At 48.8% G+C, this 19,735-nt stretch overlaps 1 long non-coding RNA gene across 1 annotated transcript; it reads left to right on the top strand.

Annotated features, from left to right (window-relative positions):
* The first annotated feature begins 3,976 nt into the window (after positions 1-3,976).
* Positions 3,977-5,111, top strand: LOC132668935 (uncharacterized). Its single transcript, XR_009605867.2, has 2 exons — positions 3,977-4,034; positions 4,624-5,111. It is a non-coding gene; the product is annotated as an uncharacterized LOC132668935 (long non-coding RNA).
* Positions 5,112-19,735: the final 14,624 nt, after the last annotated feature.

Genomic DNA, 19,735 nt, shown 5'->3' with positions numbered 1-19,735 from the left:
GTCACCCTGGACCCTGAGAGGAGGGACGCACCCCCAGGTGGGGGGAATGTCCTGACAGACATAGATGGGGGCTGTTTCTACCCCATCACTGAATCAAAACAGCTCTGAGTCAGCAGGAAAGTCAGAAGGGCATTCGGCTCACCCCAGCGACCCTGTCTGTGTGTCTGTCACCCCAGCCACCAGGTCCGTGCGTCTGTCTCAGGGCACTGGGCTGCACCGACCTGAGGATTGTCCCCCCCACCCCACCTCACTCCTCCTAGTTAGAAATGTGACTCTCAGGACGGATGGTACCCTTGGCACGGTGGGGTGAGAAGGTAGCGGGAAGGGGGTGGGGAGGTTTGGGGAAGGCAGGTCACAGAAGGCACCCCATCGCCACAACCCTTTGGCCCAGGAGACCCTAAAAACTGGTGAATGGATAACGAAACGTCCAAGCCAAGGGACACTCCTCAGGTAGGTTTAAAGGACCAAATTCCTGGTATGAGCAACTTAGAGGAACCTCGAAGACATTATGTATAGGGACAGACGCCGTTCTCCACAGGTGACGTCCTGCATGACTCCATTTCTGTAACATTCCCAAAGAGACAAAGCTATGGGGAGGGAGAAGAGGTTGGGGCGGGGGTGAGGGGTGGGTGACCGTATGAAGAGTCTTTTCGTGGGGGACAGAACTGACCGATAGCGGTCACGAGAATCAGGCCGGCGGTTGCCAGGAGCTGGTGGCGGGGTGGGCCTCCAGGATCAGCAGGAATCTGGGGGCAGTGACAGAAATATTTTGTATTTTGACTGCAGTGGCGGTTACGTGGCTTAGGCATGTGCCAAAATTCCTGGAGGTAGACACCAGAGAATTCATTGGACTGAACGCAGGTTAAAAAGCAAATAAATAAAGATGTAAAACTTCAATTAAAAAAAAAAAAAAACATCTTTAACGGGACCCGAGGTGCACACCTGTACTCCCAAGATGGAGACTTTACCCGTTCCTTGGAAAATACCCCTTGAAGAAGAAAGCCGAGCAAATGGAGTAAAGTCAATAATCAGACTCAAAACAGAAGGAACCCTTTGTCTTTCATGGTGTTACAGCAATACCGAAAGACCAAAGACTTATCGCAGGGGCACTTTTTGCAATTTCAAAGATTAAAATATGCCTTAGGAGCATATTTCAGAAGAGCATATTTCCAGAAGGAAATGGAAAAATGGAAACTTTTTTTTTTTTTTTTTTTTTTTTTTTTATGAATCTTGAGGGGGGAAAGTGAAACCCAGAATTCTCTACCCAACCGATTTGTTTTTCATCTGAGAGGTCAAGATACAGACACTTCCAGATATGGAAGCCTCAGAAAATATATCACCCACATGTCTCTCCTAGAAAAAAAATATTTCGAGGCATGCTTAGTCATCTTGGAGACGAACCAAAATGGAGAATTCAGGAAAAAGAAATGTAATAGTACAAAAGGATTAGGGACACACATTAAAATCAATTAAAATATAATCAAGCAAATTAGTGCAAAAGGAAGAAACAATTCTTCACAGAGGATATATATATATATGTATTTATATCTATTTATCTATTTATCTATTTATATTTATTTATATATATGTATTTATATATATTTATATATTTATATTTATTTATATATATGTATTTATATATATTTATATATATTTATATATTTATATTTACTTATATATATGTATTTATATATATTTATACATATTATTTATGTATATTTATATATATATATTTATACATATTATTTGTATATATTTATATATTTGTATATATTTATACATATTATTTATATATATTTATATATTTATATTTAAATATATATTTCTAAATATATAAATGTAAACATTTATAATATACAAATATTTATGAATATATATTTATATATAAATATATATTTCTAAATATATATATATTTTTAAATAACTGAAAAAAATGATCATTAAGCGCTGATGAAATTAACACGACTAAAAGGTACATATAGATGTAAAACTTCTAGGTACGGTACAAGCCACTGCATTTGACAGCCTGTTAGGAGAACAGTTCTGCATGATTTACTAGGGTTGACATCAGGAACACGGGAGTCACTTCATATGGAGGGTGGGCATTTCAAAGTCAAATTTTTAAAAAGTCTACTTAATGTTTGCTAACAATTATTCAATGGCTTTAAACATACTCTTAATTTAAAATCTCTGAGGAGATTAAGAATAGAAAGACATTGGGTGGCCTGGGAGGGTTAGTCAGTTAGGGGTCCCACTTCAGCTCAGGTCATGATCTTGTGGTTCATGAGTTCAAGCCCTGCGTCAGGCTCTGTGCTGACAGCTCAGAGTCTGGAGCCTGCTTCGGATTCTGTGTCTCCCTCTCTCTCTGCCCCTCCCCTGCTAGCACTCTATGTCTCTCTCTCTCTCTCTCTCTCTCTCTCTCTCTCAAAAATAAATAAACATTAAAATATATATATAAAGAATAGAAAGACATTTTTCTAACATGGTAAAGAATATCTCAGGGGCACCTGGGTGGCTCGGCTGAGTGTGCAACTTTGGCTCAGGTCATGATCTCATGGTTCGTGACTTCAAGCCCCACATCAGGCTCATTGCTGTCAATAGACAGCCCACCTCAGATCCTCTGTCCCCCTCTCTGTCTGCATCTCCCCAGCTCCCGCTCTTTCTCTAAAAGGTAAAATAAACATTAAAAAAAAACAACAACAGAATCTCTCTCTCTCAAACCGACAGCCAAACTATTCAAATCGGCTCTGAGATACGACGTGGATGATGTTTAAGGATCCAATGCTAAGTGAAATAAGCCAGTTCCCAAGAGACAACACTGCCTGACTCCACTTCTCTGAGCCACCCTGAGTCGTCACATTCGTACAGACAGAAATCAGAAGGGTGGTTGCCAGGGTTACTGTAGGGTATTTTTTTTTTAATTTTTTTTAAAGTTTTTAAATTTATTTTGATAGAAAGTGCAAGTGGGGAAGAGGCAGAGAGAGAGAGAGAGAGAGAGAGAGAGAGAGAGAATATCCCCAGTAGGCTCTGCACTGTCAGTGCAAGCCTGACATGGGGGTTTGGATTCCCGAATGGATACATAGCCAACTGAGCCACCAGGGCGACCCATGAGAGTTACTGTTTACTAGGTATGGAGTATTTTATAAGATAAACAGAGTTTATCTGGAAATGGATGCTGGTGATGATTGTACCACATCATGAATGTATTTAATGCTACTGAACTATACACTTGAAAGTAGTTAAAACGGGGGTGGAGGGGCTGGGGGGGGCACCTGGGCGGCTCAGTCCGTTAAGCATCTGACTTGATCTCGGCTCAGGTCATGATCTCGGGGATCGTAGGAACGTGTCAGGCTCTGCACTGACAGCGTGAAGCCTGCTTGGGAGTCTCTCTCTCTCTCTCTCTCTCTCTCTGCCCCTCCCCCCATGTATACGCTCCCTCAAAAAAAAATAAACTCTAAAAAAAAAAGTAGTTAAGATGGTCGATGTTATGCTATAGGTATTTTAACACAATAAAAATACCTAAAGACTGGAAGGGAGCAAACAGAAATAATAATGGGTCGCAAGCGACTATGAGTATAATTAATTTCCTTTATCGAACTATTCATGAGAATATGTGTCTTTTATGATTTAAAACCAAGTGGAAAACCCAGCCCCAAAAAATCAGCTCTAAGAGTAGTAATCACAACTCCTGCTAGGAGCCACTTACTGGACAGGTGCCACAGAGGTGGCACAGAGGTGCCATCTAATGTTACAGCCACTCCACAGAGTCGGTGCATTTGACACGTGACAAACTGGGTCTTTCGAGGACCATGTGAAGACATTCGTAAATCTTTTCAAAAAGACAAACGTAAGGGGAAGATGTATTTAGCTCCTAGGAGGGCATGTAATTGAGCTTCTATTATGTGCCCATGTGTTCTGGGTGGGGCAGGCATTCCAGGTGAAGAGAGTGACATCACAGAAGGTAGGAGGCAGAGCAGGGGTGCGGGAGGGGGCCTCACGGAGCAGCTGAGACCTGGGTCAGCCTGGGAGGAAGGGTAAGCCAGGGGTGCCGTGGAGGCGGGTTGGGGGGGGGGTGGTCCCGCAGCAAAGCAGCGGTGCCTCCAACGTCCACACACGTGAAAGCAGAAGTCACCGGACGGTCCCTCTGCAAAGACTTGTGACACTAGGGACCCTCCTTCATGGACAGTACTCTGCAGACGTTTAAGAGAACACAGCCACAAATGTCGACTTAAGTCGAACCATGGGAAATTGCCACTGTCCTTTACAAGGCCGTCACCCGTCAGCAAGTTCATCTGGTTAAGCGAACGTAGAGTGTGGTCTTCCCTTCTTGTCGTGAAGAAGGAAAAAGCAAGCGTGACTGTTCCCGTGCCGGGGTGGGGAGGGATCGGGTGGGCCCGAGAGGCGGGCGCTTATATTTTTGTTCTAACGAGACACTTCTACATGGCTGGCTCAAATTCATCACAATTAGTATGGTGATTGCTGTTTTTCTTAATAAAGGAAAATTAATTAAGTATGGAGGTTGACTTAAGGGTACTTTAGCCCTCCCGGCTGACCTGGTGCTGATCTAGGCTCTGTACACAATGTACGTCCTCAGTCACTTATTTCTTCTTTTGTTAAATTGAGGGGTTGGAGTGGATCAGCGAGAGCCCCGAAACTGGACGCACAAGAAAATCTCCTAGGGGCCTTCGCAAAACAAAACAAAACCAACAAAGAAATCAGTAGGCCTGGGAAGCTGCACGTTGACCAGTCCCTCCCCAGATGGCTCACATGATCAGTCATAGATCTGGGGACCCCGGACCCGAAGAATGCATAGTTTTGTTTCTAGCGGTGACATCGCTTTATTCCGCTCGCTTGGTGTTTCCGTCTTTCCCTCTTCAACGGAATCCGGCTCCAACCCGGTAAGACCTCCAACTTTGTATTGCAACACTATCTTAAAGAACCCTCTAGCACCCAACCCCTTCAGCAAAGAAGGACCAGAGCCAGATCAGGAGAAAAAGACTATTTTTACTGTCCAAATGCTTCACATGGATTAAGCATTTGGTTTTCCTTGGATTATTATTTTTTCCATGAATATAAACCATTTTGCATGTTGGAACGCTTCTGCAAACAGAGCAGTTTGTCTTTGTGTTTGCTCATTTAAAAACAAATATTTGCCTGTCAAGCAAATACTGTCTCTTAGGATGTGCTATTAATAGGATAATTAGGCAGCCGGTAATGAAAAGGATTGCTGGTAATTATGGCAAGATTTGTTTTGGCATTTGAAGGCAGCGATGGAGGCTGGAGTGCTAAAATCTACCTTTGAGTTAATTAGTACAATTAGAACACACCTGAAAAAATAGCCCGGCTAATGAACACTTCAGTCTGCTTTTAAAGTGACGGCACCCGGTGGTTCCCCGGGCTGCTTGGGCACCCCCTGCCCTGGCGTCTCTGGTGGGACGGAGGCCGGCGGACATGACCGAGACCTTGAGTTTGCCTGGCCTCAGTTTTCGAAAGAGCTCATTGTCTCTGGTCTCCTTGTCGACCCCACCCGTGCTCGACCCACGTTCTGTCTGAAAGCCAGCTCACCTGTCATCTACTCCTTTGACTTTCATGACAACCCTTTGGTTAGGTTAGGTTGAGCTTGCTTGGTCTGGTTTTACCGTTTTCAGAGAAGGACACTGAGGACCAGAGGTGCCCAGGGGTTGCCCAAAGCCGTAGCTGAGGTCAGCGGTTAGAGGTGAGGTCAGAGGTCACAACCTGAGCCTCAGAGGAATCGCAGAAGGCTTCGGAGAAAAGCGGCTGTCTGATTCCTGCAGCGTCCCCCGCGTCTCCACCACATGCTGAACTTGGCCGAGTCACCGTTGGAAGCCTGCGCTTCAGGACCCTCCAGCCCGTGACACTGGTGAACCTCCCTGCTAGCAAGTTACTGGTGTGAAATAACGAACATCATTCAGCTTAGAAGATAGTCTCGGACACATCCTTTCCCCTCTTCCCTGGGGGGTCTTCTTCCTGTGACAGAAGTTCCCTCCGCCAGCAGGCAGGCGTGTGGGCGTGGTGGCGGTGGCCAGTGGCGGTGTGGCCACCTGAGCGCCGGCGAGCCGCGCATGGGAATTTGAGTAGACACACAGACACACGCACACGCACACACAGACACACACACACGCACACACCCACACACACCTGGGGTGTGCTCGAGCAGCTGAGCGGGAGCAAAAAAGGCTGTCAGTCAATCTAAGGAGGGCTTTGCACTTTACGGCAAATGATTCAGCCTCTTGAAAGGCTTAGTTTCCTCCTCCAAAAAAACGGGAACAAGTCCATAGCCGCGTGGAGGTCTGTCATCGAGGGTACAGTGAGGCAAAGGACACAGCCCACCCGGCCCATCACCATCACCATAATTATCACCACTATCAATGCTGCTGTAAAATGGGCTTTCTTGGGGCGCCCGGGTGGCTCAGTGGGTGAAGCGGCCAACTTCGGCTCAGTTCATGATCTCACAGTCTGTGGGTTCGAGCCGGGCATCGGGTTCTGTGCGGACAGCTCAGAGCCTGCTTCAGATCCTGTGTCTCCCTCTCTCTCTCTCTGCCCCTCCCCACTCACGCTCTCTCTCTCTCTCTCTCTCTCAAAAATGAATAAACACTAAAAAAAAATTTGTTTTTTTTAAATGGGCTTTCTTGCGGACCCTATAGGTGAATGGTCCAACCCGTGAGTTGTCTCGTTCAGACCTTTGGGGCCGTTTGGTGGGACAGCAAGGAAAGGAAGGTAGAAACTCCAAGAACACCACACCTTTCCCGGATTCATCAACTCTGTTCCCTACGCAGGCCAAATCCTAAACCCCAGCATCCTGCCAGAACAGGATAGAGGCTCAGGCCTGGGATCTGGGGCTGTCTCAGTCTGCACTTCACCCTCTACAACCTTTGCCCTCAATGGTAAACAATAGCAGACAGCGATTTCACCCGACTTTCAAACACAGCACTTAATATTCACAGAAACCCCTCGAGGCAGATCTCATCTTTTCAAGAAGGAGGAAATCGGGGCTCGGAGAGGTTAGGTAACATGTTCTAGGCCACAGAGCCTGTCAAGTCAACATCGAACTTGAACCAACTGGCCCCATGCCCAGGCTCTTTCCATCTCACACAAAGTGGTGCCTTGCCCTTCGTCCAAAGTCTCCTGTCGAGGACCTGAGGATTTGGGGCTGCTATGGGCACATTCCTGGCCTCTCAACCACCCCATGGCCATTAGCGTTCGAAACCACAGGAATGGGACGGGCATTTTGTAAACGGAGCTCAAAGAAGAAAACCCCTCCCGTAAACACTGAAATCGATGTCCCTTGCAGGAGCTGGATTTGCACTGATTAATTAGAAAATTGCATTTATATAACCCTTTAATCTGTATTTATGTGTTGCTCAGGGTGCGGTGAGCTGGGTGGGGAATTACATCCAGATTAGCTTTGATCCGTAAGCAGCCTGGATTGGAGCTTTCTATGCTACAAGGGGAGGATCAAGAGGATTTGGGACTGGGACCCCCAGCTGAGGGCTCTAGCCCCCTCTCCTACCTTCGACCCAATGAGTCTGGGGCCTTCCAGAGCTGCTCAGTGAAGCTTGCGTGGCCTCCTTGGTCAGGCCGAGCAGTGAGATTACCCGAAGAGCTAATTTCAAGCTGAGCTGGCCCTTGGTTTCCTAAATAAAATTGCTTTCATTTTGTCTCAACACGTGTTCAGCAAGCTTAGAGATCCATCAACCTGCGGAGCTTAATACGAGCTATGCCAAAAGCAGCCCGTGTCCACCCCAGAGTGGGGGAAGGGAAGCAGCAGGGGACAGGCCTAAACTCCCGCGTGTTAGAAAGACCTTTAGTAGATGAAGGGTATTGACGTAGGGAATCTTAATAATTTGTGATGTTTTGAGGGAGTTATTAAAGTATTTCAGCTTTGGTTGTCACGGGTTTTTTTTTTTCGTTTTCTTCTTAAAGTTGGATCCACAGATGGGCCTGGCTCGGGGGAGATGTGGCTGTGAGGGTCATGGGAGGCTGGGGGACTGTGGCTGTTGGTGTAGAACTCACCGAAGTCCCGTCTAGGCTGCCAACCGGGGCGGGTGAAGGGAGTCACGTTGGGCTCCATGGTGTCGTGGGGAGGGACGCAACACGGCTGGAGTTGGATTCCAGGGCCAGGAGCCTCCCACTGTCCCCACTGCCGCCGGGAAGTTCAATCCCATTCCTCTAGTGTGGCCAAAAGTTGTCGACCTTGGCCAGTCTGCTGTCCTACCCGGGCCTGCCCTTCATCAGTTACAAATGGAAGGAATAGACCAAATGACTGATGAGGCTTATTCTAGCTCAACTATTCTGATTTCACAAGCATCTCCGTGGATCTCAGAGCCAATCAGAGCAGCAAGTCCTGAAACTCTCTAATACTCCAGAGCATTGTGGTTTCAACGTGCGCAGGTTCTGCAGTCAGTCTGGCGGGGAGAGACGCATTCTGACTCTACCACTTTTGAGCCCTACGGCCTCGAGCAAGCTCCTTAACCTTTCTTTGCTTTGTTTTCTTCCCCCGCAACATTGCAGGGGTGATCCCAAGCACCTTCATCACAGAGCTGAAGTGAGAAGTAGATGAACAAATACGTGTGAAGCTGCCAGAACAGTACCTGGGCCCAGCGGGCCCTCGATAATGGTGGTCGTGATCGTGATAATGGTGGTCGTGATCGTGATAATGGTGGTCGTGACCGTCATCACCCTCCCTGTTGCAAACCACAGCACCCTCCTCCCCACCACCCCCGCCCCCACCCACCTGCACTCATATAAGCCTGAGAACACACCCCCCGGACAGCTCCTGGGTTGCTCTTCAACTTGACTGTGCTGCATGGGGCCATGTTTCTTGCAGGAACTTCCAGGCTCTCACCAAGTAGCTGTCGAATGAATAGGCAAGCAACCTTGGCCCGTGAGCAGCACAGGCCTTCTTCCTTCACTCCCTGTCGTCGGATCCTTCGCGAAGATGAAAAGACTAAAGCTTCTCTGCACAGCCAGCATTCTGGATCACACTCGCACTCTCTCACGCCTTGGGTAGTTTACCAAGAAAGTGCACGTTTCTGCTTCCCAAGGGATCCAATGGCACCTCCAAACTGGAGAACCACCTGGACTGTCACGGAGGCAGAGAGGGTTTTCTGGGTGGATGTGAGTGGGGCCGTGCTGTGGAAATATGTATATATATTGGGAAATGGGGCAGCTCTATCTCCTTCTTGATGATGAGCGAAACTCATTCGTGTATTAAAGGCCCTGAGAAGTCCTACAGCACAAAGACAAAATTGTTCAGCTTCACCGTATGCAGGGATTTCCAAGAGTTTCTGCCAAGAGTCCTCTTTTCGTGTGATTCCCCTCACTGGCCTCCCACAGGATTCGATGGCAGCTTCTGATCCTTCCTGGTTCCAGCAGACTGTGCTTCCTCCCCCAGGAAACGATCGATAAACATGCAAGACGCAGCCGTCCCAAGAAGTGGTTCAGTGTCCTCATTTCTTGGCCTAAGGGAGAAAGCGGGAAGAGGAAACCAGAACCATGTGGCCAGCCTCGCGCACTGTCGTAAAAGGAGCCCCGGGACCCCTGACCCAGGGCAGCAGGGAGAGAGGTGAGACAGAGTTCACGAAGAGCCAGGAAGCCCAGCATGAGTTGCCCACCATAAATAAATAAATCAGGGGGCCACCCCGCCAAGCAGGTTGTATTACGTTATTTGAGCAAGGCTGCTAGACATCTGGACGTTTCTGTTAGCCCCCAGCCCTCCTGTCGCCATAAATTTAAGCTAATCCTGTGGGGCCCTGGATCACAAGAATAATCCTCACATCTGTGTGGGCTTTTCAGCTTTTGAAAGCTCGTTCACAGAATTATCTCATTAGTTTCCCTCAGGGCCTGTGGGAGGGACTCGGGGATGATCATCTCATTTGGCAGAGAAGAGGCTGAAGCCCAGAGAAGGAAAGTGACTTTCTCAAGGTCACACAGCAAGGCAGGGGAAAAGTAAGACTATTGTGCAGGTCTCCTGATTCCCAGCCCAGAACTCCCATGACCACAGTGCGGTCTTACAAAGAACACCCGGAGACACGGACGTCTCCCCCATGCTTGCCACAGTCATGTGGTCAGTCCCCCTGCCACCACATGAGAATGGAATGTCGGTAGGAAGCCACGGCTTAAAGATCGTGGGCTTCAGAGTCAGACACCCAAGTTCAAACCCTGGCCCCGGCTTCTTGGTCATCAAACCTCAAACAGTGTGGTCGAGTTCTCTGTGTCCATTTCTCACCCCCAAAGTGAGGAAGAAAACCCGGCAGTGAGAGCTATCTGTTCAACTGCTCTCTATCACTCTCTTCTTCTGATAATGACCCCCCCCCTCAACTTTTGCGACCCATCTCTCCCCCAACTCCAACCATGCGGCTCTGGAAGAAGTTTCCCATCACAGCATTCCCTCCTGCCTGGCTACAGGAGTAGACATCCAACCCAGACCAAGCCAACAGAGGCCTCCCCTGAGATGATTTTCAAAGTGAAATAAAGGAAGACCCCCTTCTTCCCTGGGGGTAAAGATGAGAAGATGTGACCCCAGCCTCCTGGAGAGAGCTGGCCTGTGGGCCTGAAGCTGGTGTGCAGAGGAGAGCAGAGCAGAGATGGGGAGAGAGCCCTGGGAATATCCAAGGCCCGGATGCTCCTGCCCTTCCCCTGGGTCACATGAGCCTGTGAATCACCTGGAATTGCCTCCATCCAGCCCCTAGGACCCCGACTGTCCCGAATGTGTGAAAAGCAGGAATAAGGGGCCCTACCAGCACAAGTGCCAGGAAAACAGGCAGCGATCTAGGAGACCCCCGAACAGCACTCCATATAATGAACAAAGGACCTGAGTCTCCTCAGTTTTCTGAGACTCCTAAGAATTCAGAGCTTAAAGGAATTTAAAGACCGGAGTCCTGATCTCTCATTTTGACATCAGGGTGAGGAAATTCACCGCATGTGCCTGGATGTTGAATGCCCACCGAGTTAAAAAGTCATAGGACACAAGGCATCCAGAATTCAGGACCCCCGGCCGGCTGCTCTTTTGGCTTCAACCCTTGCTCGCACACTGAGAGACTAAGAGGGGAAAAAGAGAGTGGATGCACCTGGATTCTTTGCTTTTCTCAGAAGTGGTTATGAGGCTCAAGCCAGATTAGACAAGATGTGGCTAGGGAAGGATTTATCAAAGTCTCAGCACTGTCCAAAAAAGCAAGAGATTACTACGGTGAAATTACAGGCTCAAGATTCCCTGGACACAGCCTGACACCCCCCAGGGAATTAATGGTAAGCCAGACTGTGTATGAAGGGTGAGGGAGGCAATTAGAACTGAACCCAGATCATCTCCCAGTGAGTCTTGGCCAGGTAGCCGTTAACTCAGTCTCCTGCCTCCCCTGCCTTCTACCCCCTCAGCCACCCAGTTACCTGAACTTGGGGAGTCTTGTCGACCTATCAACAGTCCTGGTTTGTCTGTGATTGACAGTTTCCCTGAATTAATAGCTGCCTGACAAGACTCACTAGCACCTGCCTCATTGCCATGGTTTTTTTATACTTTGGTCTCCCCCTGTACCCTGAGCCACTGTCTCTCTCACTGGAGGGGCCATCGTTTGCACAGCTAGCCTCAAATACACCCACATCCTGTGCCTCTGTCCGTGGTCCTGAAATATTTTTTTGGTGCACTTAGGACCAGGCTATTTCTCCTAAGCCTGGGACGCTTGCTGGTTTATCCAGGTATTCACTCAGTATCTTCATCAGTTAGCTTTGACTGTCCAAGAAGCCATCCCCAAACATAAAGCATCAAAATTTAAAAAAAAAAAAAACATTATTTTTTTCTCACAAATCTGTGGGTTACTTAGACCATCTTGGTTTGGGCCATCTTGGCGATCTGTGGTCAGCCAGCGGTTTGGCTGAAGTTGGATGAGCGAGGATGATCTCGCTCATATGTCTGATTGACAAGCTGTTGGCTGGGGCATCTCGGTTACCTCCTGTGCAGTCTCTCCGGCATGTTAGCCCAAGCTTATTTGTACGGTGAACTCAGTGCTCCAAGCCCACAAGAGAAGACAGGATCCAATGCTCAAGTTGTTTACATGTCTCTGCCACATTGCTAATGTTCTATTGTCCAGGGCCAATCACCTAGACCAGGTCTGAGTCACTGTGGGAGAAGAGTCCCCAGAGGGAACACATGAAGTCGCATGACTGTGGCTGGTTTTTAAAACCAATCTGCACTCCTTGCACCCTCAAAACACCATGAGGCCACAAGCAACAGGATGACCTTCTGGCGAAGCCACCGAGAGACAAGTTTGTCCCAGAGCTGTTTTAAGCTGAGAATCATTTGGCCTCTGCTGAAATCACTTTCATAATTGTATCACGAACAATTAAAAGTCTCTTTTGAGCCTTCCCTGTAACATTCAAGGCCACACCTCCAGTTCTTGCTGCATCAGAAAAGACCTATTTTTTCACTTCTAAATGAACAAAAACATCATCTGAATTGCAAGCCTTTTTAACAATATCCAGCAATAATTTCTTTCAGTTGTGCATGGCTAGGCAGTAATCTTAGTAATCTTGGATGAATGCAGAGGAAATCTGAAGTGCAGTAGAATTCTCTGGTCCCCAACTCCCCAGAAGGGAGGAGGCTTTAGAGAGCACCTGCTAGGGGACAGAGCCTTACATAAATTCTCATCTGGTCCTCCCAACAGTCCCTCCTTGAGAGAGCCCATGGAGAAAAAAACTGATGTTGGAGAGATTCGGTATCTTGGCCAAAGTCACAGAGGTGGCACGTTGCCCGGTGAGAATTCAAAACCAGAAGTTCTGACCTCAACATGCATTCTTTGCAACACAGTCATTAATGACCTCAGGGCTGCAGTGTTTAGAGTCACGGTCTAGGGGCACAGGCTCTTTGATCCCAGCTCTGCCTCCAGCTCCGATGTGACACTGAGACAGACACTCACCTGTCCCCTTTGAGCCGCTGTTGTCTCATGTGCAATATGAACATGGAAATACCTGTGCCTCCTAATCCGGGCTCAGGCAGGGCAAATTAAAACAGCCTTGGGCTGCTTCCCTATACCTTGAAGAGCAAGTCTTCTAGAGTGATCCTGGCAGCACCTTTCAAATGTTAAATGTGTGCCCTTGATCTCGCATTTCTACTTCAAAGAATCTGTGTTAAAAAGCTATGTCTATGTGTGATTTGGGGTGTATGCACAAAGATGTTTATTTCGGCACTGTTTACAATAGCAAAAAAAAAAAAAAAAGCCCAGAAATGATGTAAATGCCAAAACGAATTACATTTATCCATTTTATGAAAAAACTGTTGGTCTTTTTACTTACTTATTTGTTTGTTTATTTATTGATTGAAGATCTAATTGGCTTTATTAAGTGATTCATGAATCAGGCAACATCCCATCTAGCAAGTAGAGATACTTCCTATTCATCTTTTTTAAAGGCAGAGAAAGACTTATGGATGAGGATATGTGTCCAAGATATATTATTTTAAAGAGTATAGTAGATCTATAACCAGAAAAACCACTAAAACATTCTTTAAATGAAAAAAAATACATTTTATCTTGGTAAATAAATTTATATATGCTTGTTTAGGTTCAACAAGAGAGAAGGAAGACTGGAAGAAACCCAACAGATGGTTAACAACTACGGCCTCTGGCAATGTATTAGTTTTTTGGGTTGCTGACTTGGTTTTCCTTTCCATAGTTCTGTATTGTTGAAACATGTGCACCACAAATATTTATTATATTTTTAATGTAAAGAAAAAGCATGGGATGCCTGGATGGCTCAGTCAGTTGAGTGACTGACTCTGGATTTTGGCTCAGGCTATGATCCCAGGGTCATGGGATTGAGCCCTGAGTCAGGCTCCGAGTGCCCCTCTACCCCACTAGTTCTCTCTCTCTCTCTCTCTCAATAAAAAGAAAAAAGAGAGAGAGAGAGAAAGGAAGGAAGGAAAGAAGGAAGGAAAGGAAGGAAAGAAAGAAAAGAAAGAAGGAAAGAAAGAAGAAAGAAAGGAAAGAAGGAAGGAAGAAAGGAATGAAAGGAAGGAAGAAAGAAAGAGGAAGGAAGGAAGGAAGGAAGGAAGGAAGAAAGAAAAGAAAAGAAAAGGAAGGAAGAAAGAAGGAAAGAAAGAGGGAGGGAGGGAGGAAGGCAAGGGAGGAAAGAAAGAAAGAAAGAAAGAAAGAAAGAAAGAAAGAGAAAGAAAAGAGAGAAGGAAGAAAGAAAGAAAGAGGGAAAGAAAGAAAGAAAGAAAGAAGGAAAGAAGGAAGGAAGGGAAAGAAAGAAAGAAAGAAAGAAAGAAAAGAAAGAAAGAAAGGAAAGAAAGGAAGGAAGAAAAGAAAAGAAAGGGAAGGAAGGAAGGAAGAAAGAGGGATGGAGGAAGGAAGGAAAGGGAGGAAAGAAAAAAGGAAAGAAAGAAAGAAGAAAGAAAGAAGGAAAGAAAGAAAGAAAGAAAGAAAGAGGGAAAGAAAGAAAGAAAGAAAAGGGAAAGAAGGAAAGAAAGAAAGAAAGAAGAAAGACAAAAGGAAAGAAAGAAGGAAGGAAAAGAAAGAAAGAAAGAAAGAAAGAAAGAAAGAAAGAAAAGAAAGAAAGAAAAAGAACAAATGCAATTCCAGTGCTGGAAGAAATTTTGAAGAGGACCCTGACCCACGGAGAGAAGCTTGCCATGGTCACCTAGCCAACCATTGGTAGAGTCAGGCCGAGCCCCTGGCCTCTCGATGCCCAGCCCAGGCTGGTGTCACTCATCAGAACAAGTCCTTCAGAAAGCATGTAAGCCACATAAACCTGAAGAATAGCTAATGTCGTACAAGGGGAAAATCCTGGTCAGAGTGCAGTGAATGGCATTCAGCCTTGGCTCAGCCACCTACCTACTGGGCAAAGTCACTTAACTTCTCTGAGCCCTATTTTCAGCATTTGTAATATGAGACTGATTATGTCCACCTCCCAGGGCTGTTCTAAGCCTCAAATAAGACAGGCAGCAGGTCCTGGCAGCAAAAGCATGAACTTGAACCCTAAACAGATCTGTGTTCAATTATTCAGTCCCCTTCTCTGAACACTGGAATTCGCAAAACCCACCTTACTGGGTTGTTGGCAAGCTAAAGTGACAAAATTCATGTCAACCACTTGGCACGGTCTAGGGACTCAATACGGAAGCCATCATCATGATGGAAAAGCTCTGTGAGGACCGATGGGCTTGGCAAGGCTCGCGCTAAGCATCGAGGTCTTGTGATTCCTGGGTTGCCTTCCCTCCTGGCCCCCTCATCCCATCTTCCCTCCTCCTTGAGGCAGGATGCAAGTTCCCTGGTGCCCCAGGGCTCCGGCTCAGTGGAGGGGGGCCACCCTCTGACACAGCTGCTCCCTTGGCCAAGGGCAGAAGGCAGCTCTACATTTATGGGCCTTGCCGAGGCACAGCGTCACTCCTGGGGAGAGAAGGGCATGCTTGGAGTCTGGAACCAGACAGGGACAGATTCAAATCCTGAATCGGCCCCTTCCAGGTTTTAGGACCTTCGGACTGCATTCTGCAAGCAATAGGGAGCCACGGCAAGCTGTTAAGAGAGTGGCCCGATTTGAGAGAAAAGTGGGTTCTTTTCTCCATACGTGAACGCTTGTCTCTGTTCCCAGACGCAGGAATGAAGAAGACATAACCCTTCCCTGTGCCTTTTAGGACGGAGGGAATCTACGCCGTGTCTTCCGTAGCCAGTGCAGGACGGGCTAAGTGAGAGCGAGGGACGGGACATTTAGCGGAAGGATATTGCAGCATCCGAGGGTAGCTTGGTTTGGGGACTGGCCAGGGGCTTGGGGCGAGGGAGAGGCCTTCCCAATCCCCTCACTGGGCTCAGGGAAAACACCCCCCAGGGGCCCGGGTCAGGCCTCTGCTCAGCACCACGCCTCTGGTAATTCTCCCTCATTCCCCCTAGTCCCTGACTTGGCTCTCCTCCCCCGGACTCACTTGACGTACAATACGGATTGCACCGAACTATATGCCAGTCTGGCCCCGAATTGCCGCCTGGTGCCCCCAGCCGGTGACCTGACAGCAGCTGGGTAGAGAAGGAGGACACCGGGGCTCTGTGATTGACTCCGGGCGTGGGAGGGGCACGACTCTGCATTCAGCTGGAGCCTGTTTTGCATCCTAAGCACAAGGGTGGTCCTCCCCGGCCACGACAGAGCCACCACGAACTGCCCCCTTCACCCCTCTCCTAGGAGGTGTCCGTGGCCTCAGCCCCATGCGTGTCCCCGAGGAGCAGCCTCACACCCCTCCCCCTCCGCGCCCCCCCCCCCCCCCCCCCCCCCCCCCCCCCGTCTACCGCTGGAGCTTCTGACTCGCCACCGGGAAAACACGACATGAACACGCGAAGCCACAGTGAGTCAGTGGATGTGTGGTTCTGACGGCGAGGTGGCGGAGAGTCAGAGAAGGGAAAACCCCGAACGGTCCAGCTTGCAGGAGCCGTGGGGCTCTGTCTCTCGCCAAGAGCCTGGCCCGGGGGCCACAGGCCAGGCCGGCCTGATTTTGACTTCCCACGTTGGGTCTTTGAATGAAGGCACGAAGGGCGCGGCCGCGAGGAGAAGCAGAGCGGTAGGCTCGCCGAGGCTCTAGGCCGAGACAACAGAAGCTCTCGGCGCATCAAGCAAAGGTAAAGGACATGTGTATTCATTCAGGAGGGAAAAAAAAGAAATAGCGATTCTCTGGCATTTTCTTCTTCTAGCAAGCCTTCACTTCTAAGTCGGGATGTGGGTCTCTGCATTTTACTTCCAGCGTTTGCAAGAGGCTTTGCTGCTTTGTTTCTGTTGGCGTGCTACCAACACCCCCCCCCCCCCCCGCCCCGGAAGGTAAGGGCTGGGAAGCTGCAGGGACCCTTCGTAGTCAAAGTGGGGGGTCCGGGCCAGCCGCACCGGCGTCTCCTGGGAGCTCGTTAGCAATGCAGTCTCAGACCCCACCCCAGACCCACGGCATCAGACTCGGCCTTTTTCGTTCGTTCCGCAGGTGTTTCCGGTACACGTTGGATAAGTCACGCCCCGAGGCGGGTGCGCTCTGGCCACCGGCAGGCACCGACACTGATCGCAGGTAACGCGGGGGGGGGTGGTCACTTACGATTTTCATAGCTAACTGGAATGTCCATTTATAGCGAATGATGCATGGCTTACCGAAATGGCCGAGTGACATCCACTGCTGTCTCAACAGTGAGTCGACTTCAGGGAAACGTCCAGTGTACATGGATAGTAAGGCATGCTCAGATACCATGATGCCTCCCAGGAGGGAATGAGGTGACTGTTCCCAGGAGGGCTGATCTGGCCGGCCCTCAAGGCGGGTGGTGGCGAGGACACAGCTACACACAGAGAGAGGGGACTTTGCCAAGGTCACACGGGGGGAACTGTGGCGGAGGGAGGACTGGAGCCCAGGGCTGTAGCCACAGGTCACTGGGGTGTCCCTTCCCCCTTTAAGCCAACTGCCCAGCTGCAGACCTGAGCCCAAAGCGGGAGCTCTGGCCGCAGTGGCCTCGGGAACTGGGACATTTGCAGGTGACATTAGGCAAATCAGCAGCGTAAATGGCTGTTACTGAAAATGAAGGCATCATGTGGCCTGGGGAGGCCAAGGGTGAGTCATTTCAAGATGAGCTGTCTCCCTCCACCCAGGGACCACGGGGCACCCAGTTCTTCCCTCATGAATAAACACTTTAAGCTGTTCTGCGGAGGCTGAGAAGCCCAATGTGTTCTCAGTGTCGTCTGGTCAAGTTTTGCAAGTAGGAAACCCGAGCAAGTGGGGAAGGAATTGGTCACTGATCTTCAGACTGGCTTGTGGAAGTCTGCTCAGATTTCTGGGATAAGGACATTCAGCTGCGTCACCAAATAAAAACAAAACAAAACAAAACAAAACACCCCTGCATAATATTTTAAGGTTTTCTCAGCCCTTTCTGAAAGACTTGCGATTCAGGATCGTCGGTATCTGTCCAATTTTGCACTTTTCCTACAGTACGGAATAAAGTGGCAAAATTTGCCATCAAGTCTCCTGTCCCCTCTCCATTACCTTGTTCCCAGGTCTTTATCCTGACATGCAGTCCTGTCATCAATATGGCCTTAATCTAGCTTTCTGTCCCACACCGCGTTTTAGCCCAAATATACCATGAATCACACGTGGCCCAACCACAGCTGCCTTCTGCAATTTCCCCCACCCTGCATTCTGCAAAAGCCCGGCCCCTCTGTCTAGAACTTCCTCTCGCGTCATTGAAATCCTTCTTCTGCCAGTTGCAGTGTTTAAGCGCCCTTTCCTCCAGGAAGCCTCTTTGGATTGTCCCCAAGCCCTATTGGGAACTCTCGCAGCCCTCTGTTGCGACCTTGTTATGGCATTTAGAACAAGCCTCGAATCTCCAGGGTTGTGGTTGAGTTTCCCTTACCTCTGCTTTCCTGGCTTCCTTGCCTGACTCCCAGAGATCTTTCCCGAATTAAAGGACCCGGACACGTCCTAGGTTTGATTCCCAGCTCACTGGCAGGACTGGTTAGGGTATGACACCGGGCCAGTTACCTAACCTGATGACTCAGCTGTAAGATGGGAAAATGAATCACTTCTTCGCAGGGAAAGCATAAAAATTAGATGAGGTGGCAGGTACAGAGTGCGTAACTTACAGCTTGGCACCTGCTGGTGGCAAGTAAGTCATAGCTAACATTAGTACCGTGGGTAATAATAAAATTTAATGCTATTTGGAACAAAAGGCAGATTCTGGGCCCCCGGCACATCCTGCCCATTTCCCACTGGCCCTTCTGCCTGGCTGTGCCTCCCTCACATTCCGGCCCCCAGGCCTGCTCCAAACCCTCGCCCTCTCCTTCACCCCTGTGTCTTCAGTAAAGACCACAGGCACGTAAGGGGTCTGCAGTCTTAGCTGCGCTAGGCGACAATGATCTGGTCCCCCCACCCCCACCCCCCTGTGAAGGAACCAAGGCCCCAAGGCTGCAGCTCTCAGACCCGGAAGGTTCTGCGGTTTCCAGAGTGTGGTTTCCTCCCCCAGATCTGGCACAGATTTGGACGCCGAAACGCCGCTGAACTTCTCCTTCTCTGTTTTCGCAAAACAATGGCCCTTTCTGAGTCTGCATCGTCCCTAACGAATGTACTCATACGAGAGAAGTATAACTTCCGGGGCTCTCCTCTCTGAGCTGGGAGGAGACCACGGGGCAAGAAAACATTCCCAGGACACACGGAGGGATCCATCCCTGGGACAGAACATGGAGCAGGCCGGCCAAGCCTGCCCGGGAGCAGCTGGGGAGGAGCTAGAGGGCAGCTCAGGGGACCGCCACAGGAGTAAAATAGGAGGTAGGATTTTGCAAGGGCTCGCGATGATCGCCGAGAGCACCCCTATGAGGGAGGCTCTCTTTTCATCCCTACATCACTGTGGGGATCAAGGCAACAGACACTGGCTCCATTTTTTTTTAAGTTATTTATTTTGAGAGAGAGAGAGAGAGAGAGAGAGAGTATGTGCATGAGCAGGGGAGAGGCAGGGAGAGGGCGAGAGAGATCCCCAAGCAGGGCTCGATCCCACCAACCATGGGATCACGGCCTGAGCCGAAATCAAGAGTCAGACGCTCAACTGACTGAACCACCTGGGTGCCCCGACACTGGCTCCATTAAAAAAATTTTTTTTAATGTTTCTTTATTTTGACAGGTGGGGAGGGGCAGAGAGAGAGGGAGGGAGAGAATTCCAAGCAGGCTCAACGCTCAGCGTGGAGCCCAAAGAGGGGCTTGTGAGATCAAGACAGGTGCCGAAATCAAGAG

The sequence above is a fragment of the Panthera onca genome, chromosome B3 (genome assembly GCF_046562875.1).
Source record: "Panthera onca isolate mPanOnc1 chromosome B3, mPanOnc1 haplotype 2, whole genome shotgun sequence".
In the NCBI taxonomy this organism is placed as follows: Eukaryota; Metazoa; Chordata; class Mammalia; order Carnivora; family Felidae; genus Panthera; species Panthera onca.
The sequence above is the reverse complement of the archived record's forward strand: the minus strand, read 5'-3'. Positions and strand labels throughout refer to the sequence as shown.